This window comes from Poeciliopsis prolifica, unplaced genomic scaffold, assembly GCF_027474105.1.
Source record: "Poeciliopsis prolifica strain line A6 unplaced genomic scaffold, Auburn_PproV2 SCAFFOLD110, whole genome shotgun sequence".
In the NCBI taxonomy this organism is placed as follows: Eukaryota; Metazoa; Chordata; class Actinopteri; order Cyprinodontiformes; family Poeciliidae; genus Poeciliopsis; species Poeciliopsis prolifica.
In genome coordinates, this window is record NW_026562485.1 from 294,516 (window position 1) to 303,441 (window position 8,926).

Sequence of the window (8,926 nt, forward strand, 5' to 3'; positions counted from 1 at the left end):
ATAGTTATATTTCCAATTTATTATAATTGTCTTTCCTGTATAATGTGCATTGTATCTATCCTAAAATTACGTTAACGTATATTGAAGGAGAATATTAAATAAACGTCCGAGAACCTATTTGATTTAGAATTTAAAATATAACGCACACTGCAGAATCTGAATATTTTCTGTAATTTATGTCTACTGAATATTTTACCTCAGACAGAAGCTGGAGGAACAGAAAGTGACTGGAGACGATCTGAGCTGCAGGAAGCAGTCAGATAGACTAAAAGACAAAAAGTTGTTTGTTTCAGAAATAATTTCCTTCTTTGGAATTTTATTTACAAATTTCTGTGATTATCTTCAGTTGGAGCAAACATGGGCGTCTGCCCTTTGACCTTTCTGGGAAGTAATTGTGCTTTAATCGGAGATGCTATAGAAAATGCAGACTGTTAAATGCAAATATGTTTGTTTCATACATCATCTACATAATTATTGTTGTTATAATTATGGAAACATGTCCATAAAATGACAGAAAAGGACGATTAAGAAAATGTCTTTATGTTTTCAACAGCAGTCGTGATGCAAATGCAGGCAGTATGCAAAAAGACGAGCAGGCGGCAACTAATGCAAAGTTGATGGAAACTAAAGGAAAACAGCCTGAAGACAGAACCAGAACCAGAACCAGAACCGCGTCCGCCTGAAGGAAAACACAAACTGTCCCTTTCAACCTGACAGACTCTCACACTGAAATGTTTTCACAGCTAAAAGATAACTCAGATATTCAAACTGAGGTTTTAATTTGCTGCCAGAATTAGAAGCTCATTGTAATTCTGGCACCAAACTCGTTCCGTAGGTTCTGCATCATTTTGTTTTTTCAGGTTTCTTCATGTCAAACAGAAAAACAAACACAAACTAGTTCCCATCAGTTTGATATTGATGAAACAGAAGACAATCAGAAAAGCAGATAAATGATATCTGACTCTGATGATATTGATTGTTGGATCAATTTATTCTTTATTTATCCATTTGAATTTTGTTAGTTGATTCTTAAATTTAAATGTTTTATATTATTTACAGAGTTTATTTGTAGGTTAATAATTGTTGATTTGATTTATTTTTGTTTTATTACTTTTCTTATGTATCTTCCAGGTAAGACAGGAAAGAATGTGGGTTGGTCCACTTTCTGTCGGTGCCGTTGCCCAGCCCGGTGCCCCGGGGCCGGTTCCCGTGTCGGTTCCATTGTTGGGTCCAGTGTCGGTTCCCGTGTCGGTTCCCGTGTCGGTTCCCGTGTCGGTTCCATTGTTGGGTCCAGTGTCGGTTCCCGTGTCGGTTCCCGTGTCGGTTCCAGTGCCGGTTCCATTGTTGGGTCCAGTGTCGGTTCCCGTGTCGGTTCCAGTGCCGGTGCCGGACCAGCAGGCGTTTGGGTTCTGTGGTTTTAGAGCAGAAAGAAGAAAGGAAAGTTTGAACTTTGCTGAAATGGGAAAATAAATCATGCAGAACAATCAGTGAAGCTTCTGCTGCCTGCATACAGAAGCTTCACTCAGTGAAGGAACTTTTATTGGATGTTTGGCTTGGCAACTATCATCACTACATTGATTATTATGGGATGAATCTGCATGTTTTTCAGCTTCAAGCCAAGAAGAAAATGTTAAAAACTGGATTCTGCTGTTTGTTGTTTTGCTGCTGAAGTCAAATGAGAAATTTGGGATTTAAATAAGATTCAACGTGTTTGTACTTTTAGAGCCAAGTGTCAAAATAAACTTTCTCCAGAAATGCAAAAAGGTTGTACAAGATTTTGCATGTTCCTGGTAAAAGTGGAGAAGCGGAAATGCTGCAGTCAGACTGAAGAGGAGCGATGGAGACGATGCTGCTGGTCCTGCTGGTCCTGCTGGCTGCAGCAGGTAGGAGACGAGTTCAGATCTTCAGCTGGGACGGGGGGCTGGATGAGACATAAGAGACAAAGTATGTAAAGCAGCAGTTCAGCCTGTTTCTGAATGAATACAAAAGTTTTTGATGTTTATGCATAAAAAAGTAAAGATGGGAAAAAATCTTCCAAATGTAGAAACAGGTTTATCTCCGTTAATTTAAATATCACTGCAAAGTTTATTTTACTTTCAAAACTGAATAAAATATTTCCCTGAAGGAAACAGAGTTTAACATAGAAATATGATCAAGTTGTCGTACAAGATCAACAACAGAAGTCGGTGAAACCTTCCACAAAGAACAATCATTGAAAGTTGAGTGGAAGGAAAAAGTGTGGATTAAAAAATGTGCAGCTGCAGATAAAACGATCAAATGAAATCCATTCATAAGTTTGATTCAAATGTTTGGAACTCAGATGCAGTCAGAACTTCAATGTCCGACATCAGAACCGCTTGGCCCAGATTGAGCAGAACCAGAACCTGAAGGCCTCAGAGGCTGAAGGAGGAGCAGAGGAACCAGAACCAGGAGTCGCCTACCGGTTCTGGTCCATTGGGTCTGCTGGAGTCAGCTCAGTTCAGCAGGAATCAAATCTGGTTTACTGATCTGATCAAATATTATACATTTTAAATGATCTTCGATTTCATATCAATATTTTTGCTGATCCTGATTCTGAGTCTCACAATCAGTTTGCATGAAATTTGCATCGTTGATGATTCTGCCTGAACGTCTTTAAAATTAGTTTATTTAAGCGAGAGGAACCAACCAGCAGTCTTTATGTCTCCAGTCTTTATGTCTCCAGTCTTCATGTCTCCAGTCTTTATGTCTCCAGTCTTCATGTCTCCAGTCTTTATGTCTCCAGTCTTCATGTCTCCAGTCTTCATGTCTCCAGTCTTTATGTCTCCAGTCTTCATGTCTCCGGTCTTCATGTCTCCGGTCTTTATGTCTCCAGTCTTCATGTCTCCAGTCTTTATGTCTCCAGTCTTCATGTCTCCAGTCTTTCTGTCTCCAGTCTTCATGTCTCCAGTCTTCATGTCTCCGGTCTTTATGTCTCCAGTCTTTATGTCTCCAGTCTTTATGTCTCCGGTCTTCATGTCTCCGGTCTTTATGTCTCCGGTCTTCATGTCTCCGGTCTTCATGTCTCCGGTCTTTATGTCTCCAGTCTTCATGTCTCCGGTCTTCATGTCTCCGGTCTTCATGTCTCCGGTCTTCATGTCTCCAGTCTTCATGTCTCCGGTCTTTATGTCTCCAGTCTTTATGTCTCCAGTCTTTTGTCTCCAGTCTTCATGTCTCCAGTCTTCATGTCTCCGGTCTTTATGTCTCCAGTCTTTATGTCTCCAGTCTTCATGTCTCCAGTCTTTATGTCTCCAGTCTTCATGTCTCCGGTCTTCATGTCTCCGGTCTTCATGTCTCCAGTCTTTATGTCTCCGGTCTTCATGTCTCCGGTCTTTATGTCTCCAGTCTTCATGTCTCCGGTCTTTATGTCTCCAGTCTTTATGTCTCCAGTCTTCATGTCTCCGGTCTTCATGTCTCCGGTCTTTATGTCTCCAGTCTTCATGTCTCCGGTCTTTATGTCTCCAGTCTTCATGTCTCCAGTCTTTATGTCTCCAGTCTTTATGTCTCCAGTCTTCATGTCTCCAGTCTTCATGTCTCCAGTCTTCAAGTCTCCAGTCTTCATGTCTCCAGTCTTCATGTCTCCAGTCTTCAAGTCTCCAGTCTTTATGTCTCCAGTCTTTATGTCTCCAGTCTTCATGTCTCCAGTCTTCATGTCTCCAGTCTTCATGTCTCCAGTCTTCATGTCTCCGGTCTTCATGTCTCCGGTCTTTATGTCTCCTGTCTTCATGTCTCCAGTCTTCATGTCTCCAGTCTTTATGTCTCCAGTCTTCATGTCTCCGGTCTTTATGTCTCCAGTCTTCATGTCTCCAGTCTTCATGTCTCCGGTCTTTATGTCTCCAGTCTTCATGTCTCCGGTCTTTATGTCTCCAGTCTTCATGTCTCCGGTCTTTATGTCTCCAGTCTTCATGTCTCCGGTCTTTATGTCTCCAGTCTTCATGTCTCCGTCTTTATGTCTCCAGTCTTTATGTCTCCAGTCTTCATGTCTCCAGTCTTCATGTCTCCAGTCTTCAAGTCTCCAGTCTTCATGTCTCCAGTCTTCATGTCTCCAGTCTTCAAGTCTCCAGTCTTTATGTCTCCAGTCTTTATGTCTCCAGTCTTCATGTCTCCAGTCTTCATGTCTCCAGTCTTCATGTCTCCAGTCTTCATGTCTCCGGTCTTCATGTCTCCGGTCTTTATGTCTCCTGTCTTCATGTCTCCAGTCTTCATGTCTCCAGTCTTCAAGTCTCCAGTCTTCATGTCTCCAGTCTTCATGTCTCCGGTCTTCATGTCTCCGGTCTTTATGTCTCCAGTCTTCAAGTCTCCAGTCTTCATGTCTCCAGTCTTTATGTCTCCAGTCTTCATGTCTCCCAGTCTTCATGTCTCCAGTCTTCATGTCTCCGGTCTTCATGTCTCCGGTCTTTATGTCTCCTGTCTTCATGTCTCCAGTCTTCATGTCTCCAGTCTTCATGTCTCCAGTCTTCATATCTCCAGTCTTCATGTCTCCAGTCTTATGTCTCCGGTCTTATGTCTCCAGTTCATATCTCCAGTCTTCAAGTCTCCAGTCTTCATGTCTCCAGTCTTCATGTCTCCAGTCTTCACGTCTCCAGTCTTCATGTCTCCAGTCTTCATGTCTCCAGTCTTCATGTCTCCAGTCTTCATGTCTCCAGTCTTCATGTCTCCAGTCTTCATGTCTCCAGTCTTCATGTCTCCAGTCTTCATGTCTCCGGTCTTTATGTCTCCAGTCTTTATGTCTCCAGTCTTCATGTCTCCAGTCTTCATGTCTCCAGTCTTCAAGTCTCCAGTCTTCATGTCTCCAGTCTTCATGTCTCCGGTCTTCATGTCTCCGGTCTTTATGTCTCCAGTCTTCAAGTCTCCAGTCTTTATGTCTCCAGTCTTTATGTCTCCAGTCTTCATGTCTCCAGTCTTCATGTCTCCAGTCTTCATGTCTCCGGTCTTCATGTCTCCGGTCTTTATGTCTCCTGTCTTCATGTCCAGTCTTCATGTCTCCAGTCTTCATGTCTCCAGTCTTCATATCTCCAGTCTTCATGTCTCCAGTCTTCATGTCTCCGGTCTTTATGTCTCCAGTCTTCATATCTCCAGTCTTCAAGTCTCCAGTCTTTATGTCTCCAGTCTTTATGTCTCCAGTCTTCATGTCTCCGGTCTTTATGTCTCCTGTCTTCATGTCTCCAGTCTTCATGTCTCCAGTCTTCATGTCTCCAGTCTTTATGTCTCCAGTCTTCATGTCTCCGGTCTTCATGTCTCCAGTCTTCATGTCTCCGGTCTTTATGTCTCCAGTCTTCATGTCTCCGGTCTTTATGTCTCCTGTCTTCATATCTCCCAGTCTTCATGTCTCCAGTCTTCATGTCTCCAGTCTTCATGTCTCCAGTCTTCATGTCTCCAGTCTTCATGTCTCCAGTTTCTCCTCTGTGTCTCTCAGTCGTTGACGCCCAGACCAGGTTAGTCGGTCCATCACGGTGTTCTGGGAGGGTGGAGGTCTTCCACGATGGAGTCTGGGGGACGGTGTGTGATGACAGCTGGGACCTGACCGACGCCGCGGTGGTCTGCAGGGAGCTGGACTGCGACCTCCCACAGAGAGCCTCATGCTCGCCTACTTTGGTGAAGGAACCGACCCGATCTGGCTGGACGACGTGTCCTGTCCGGAACCGAGAGCAGCTTGGCTGATTGTCCCCACAACGGATTTGGACACCATAACTGTGGACATGGAGAAGACGCCGGTGTCATCTGTGAAAGTAAGACGACATGAATGACTGCAGGTAAAATCTTCTTCTGTGAAAACTGGATTCAGCATCAAACCCAGCAGCTCAGTTTGCTTCAAGATCAGGAGAGATTTACAAACGCAGTCCGCTCAGCATTTTTCAAACAATGACTTTTCCTGCCATGAATCCGACTGAGCAAAGACAAAAATGATCTGCTGGCTTTAGTTTGGCTTCTTCCTGACGCTCTGCATCTGTGCGCTCGTTTTAACTGTGACACTAGGGGGCAGCAAAGAGCGTCTTTTTAACGACATGTTGAAAGATGTAAGAAAAAAACACATTAAGCCCCTTAAGCACCGGGCCCGGCTCGGTTCCGCCGGGCCCGGCCCCGGCTCGGTTCTACTGGGCCCGGCCCCGGCTCGGTTCTACTGGGCCCGGCCCCGGCTCGGTTCTACTGGGCCCGGCCCCGGCTCGGTTCTACTGGGCCCGGCCCCGGCTCGGTTCTACTGGGCCCGGCCCGGCTCGCTTTCCGAACGTTTCCACGGCTCAGACCTTATCTGGAAATGGGACCATTGCACTCCAGAAGTGAAGGGGGCGCTATTTCCCTGGGATGACTTGATCCGAGCTTATCAGAACCAACCTGGCATCTGGGCCAAGTTATCAAGGTCGAGGCATCATGAGGCTCTGAGTTGATTATTGATTGTCGGTTTTGTTCAAATTTAGGAATCTTTAGGAAGGTGGTGAGACTGAAGGTTCTGCAGGATTCCTTTCTGGACCTGAGCGACCCGGCGGTGCTGGACGAGTTTCTGAACCAGGTGAACCCTGAGGACACGATCCATCTTTAGTTATTGTTCTGAACTGATGCAGACAGATTTTATGAGAAATGATGAAAGTAACGTTTCAGCTTTAACTTCTCCTCTTCTTGTTCCGTCTTTAGGATCTTTGCTCGTTTTGACTCGGTTCTGTTTCTTGTTCTTCAGCTGCTCCCAGAAAAACTTGCAGACATTTAGTTTCCTGAACACTGAAGGGTTCGTTGATGAACAAACTAAACTTTAGTTTATTGTTTCAGCTGAAAGAGAAGCTGCAGGAGCTGAACGAACACGTGGAACTGAGCTGGATGACTTCAGATGGAAACATCTTCAAAAAGGATGAAGGACAAAACTGAAGAGCAGAATAAAGTCCCAGTTCATTTCCTGACTGATTTGTGTTTGTAACCATCAGATGCTGTTGCATAATTAAAGTTCCTTCCAACCTGAAACTTCACATAAAATCAGTAAATTAAAAAACATAACATGACCAAATATTGAATATTTTAGAGTGAAGCTCTGAAATGTAATGATTAAGATCCAACTGAAGGCTGTAAACCAACCCTAACCCTGAGTACGAACAGCAGGTTGACTTCTTCCACTCCATCCTCCTCATCCTCATCAAACTGCAACACAAACATCAAACTGGCATTTATATTACAATAAAAAGTCATTATTTACCATTTAAGCAATATTGAGGATGCCACAAGGAACAGGCGAGGAGGAGTTCCAGGCGAAGATCCGTCTGTTTGGGTTTGAATATGTTTTAATGAACTGCTGATGATCTGCTTGGTTCTGATCCTGGTTCTGATCCAAGCAGACTCTTGATACTCTGATCATCTTGTAATCACAAACATATAACGGACATTTTATCACTTCATGCCTTCAAGTTCAGTTATTTCCTGAAATAACTGAACCTGACAGCTGGTTCAGAATCATAAGCAGAAATTTATCATGAAGGTTATTAATGACATGTAAACGAGCTGAGCTCTGATCTTCATGCTGCAGTTTGACGTTTTCACCTGGAAAACTGATTAATGCTTTTAGATTCAAATAGTTTCCATTGGAAAAATAAACGTTCATTAAACATAAAAACAACGCTTCAAAATGTTTTCATTGGGATGAATTTAATGTGTTTAAATGAAAGTTGATTCATTTTTTAAAGGGACAGTTTTGTGTAAAATCAGCTGTTTTGATCTTTCCATCATATTTTAATATTTTATAAAAATCAAACCTGCACTTTGATCCCTTCATGGATCAGCAATCCTTTCATCTCCATGGCAACCATTCAGTTGTAAATGCCTGGGTGGGCAAAGCCCGCCTTCCAGCCACAGCTCCTCCCCCAATCCGCTCCTTCAGACTAGCCGGCAGCAATTAGCAAACATCAGCTGATCTCACTATAGGAGCTGCAGCTCAGAGCAGCATCAGTAGAAATATTAAAGGGTTAATAGAGGAGCCATGTTGGATGACTTCTTGGAGGCGGAGCTTCAGAAACAGCTGGAGCTTCTTAAAGAGACAGAGACCCAATATCAAGGTGTTAATTCAGGAAGTTTCTCTTCTGATCACTTTGAACATTTATAGCATTTTATAGCCACTGAAGGAAAAAAAGTTGCTAAATTAAGCTGAGAGATGTGATGATGTGAGTTTGTCTTCTCCAGATCGTCCATCCTGTCCTGAGGAAACCGGATCTCATTTTAATATGAATGAATTGTCGGCGTCTCGGGTTCCTTCTCAGGTTTGAATAGAATTTGTTTAGCTTGTTAACCAACCAGGATTGTCGTGACGTTAATAGCAATAACACTTTGTGTCAGGCTGCAGTTTCCTCTGCCAGTAATGAAACCCAATAAGAGTTTTAACTTCTCATAAAAGACGTCATAAGAAGTCTTTTATCAGACTTGTTATGATTATGTGATTGAACTTTGAGTATTTATATACAAACCACAAAGTAACAGCGTTTATCCTCTGCCTGTTGTTCTGCTTTGCATCTCCAGGATAATTTAATCTGAAAACAGAGCAGAAGATCCTAAATGCAGATTCATGTTTGATTATTCAAATTTATAAAGCTCTGCTTTAAAAAACGACATCAGCCTGAGAAAATCACAACTTCAAACCAACGTCTGAGATTAAACCAGGATTAAGTCACAGAATCTGATAATCATATTGATTATCCCCATTACTGAACCCTAATCCCATTACTGAACCCTAATCCATTACTGAACCCTAATCCCATTACTGAACCCTAATCCCATTACTGAACCCTAATCCCATTACTGAAAAATAGGTTTATCCAAAATGTATTATATTTTAATCAATTAAGCCACAAACGATATGAAATCAACATGAAGTTAAATCAATTCATTCTCAAGTAGTTTGTTCCTCTAAAAGATCATTTTGGGGATTTATTTTAAT

At 42.7% G+C, this 8,926-nt stretch overlaps 1 pseudogene; it reads left to right on the forward strand.

The window, feature by feature from the left end:
- Positions 1-1,837: 1,837 nt before the first annotated feature.
- Positions 1,838-6,890, forward strand: LOC129354440 (scavenger receptor cysteine-rich type 1 protein M130-like; annotated as a pseudogene).
- Positions 6,891-8,926: the final 2,036 nt, after the last annotated feature.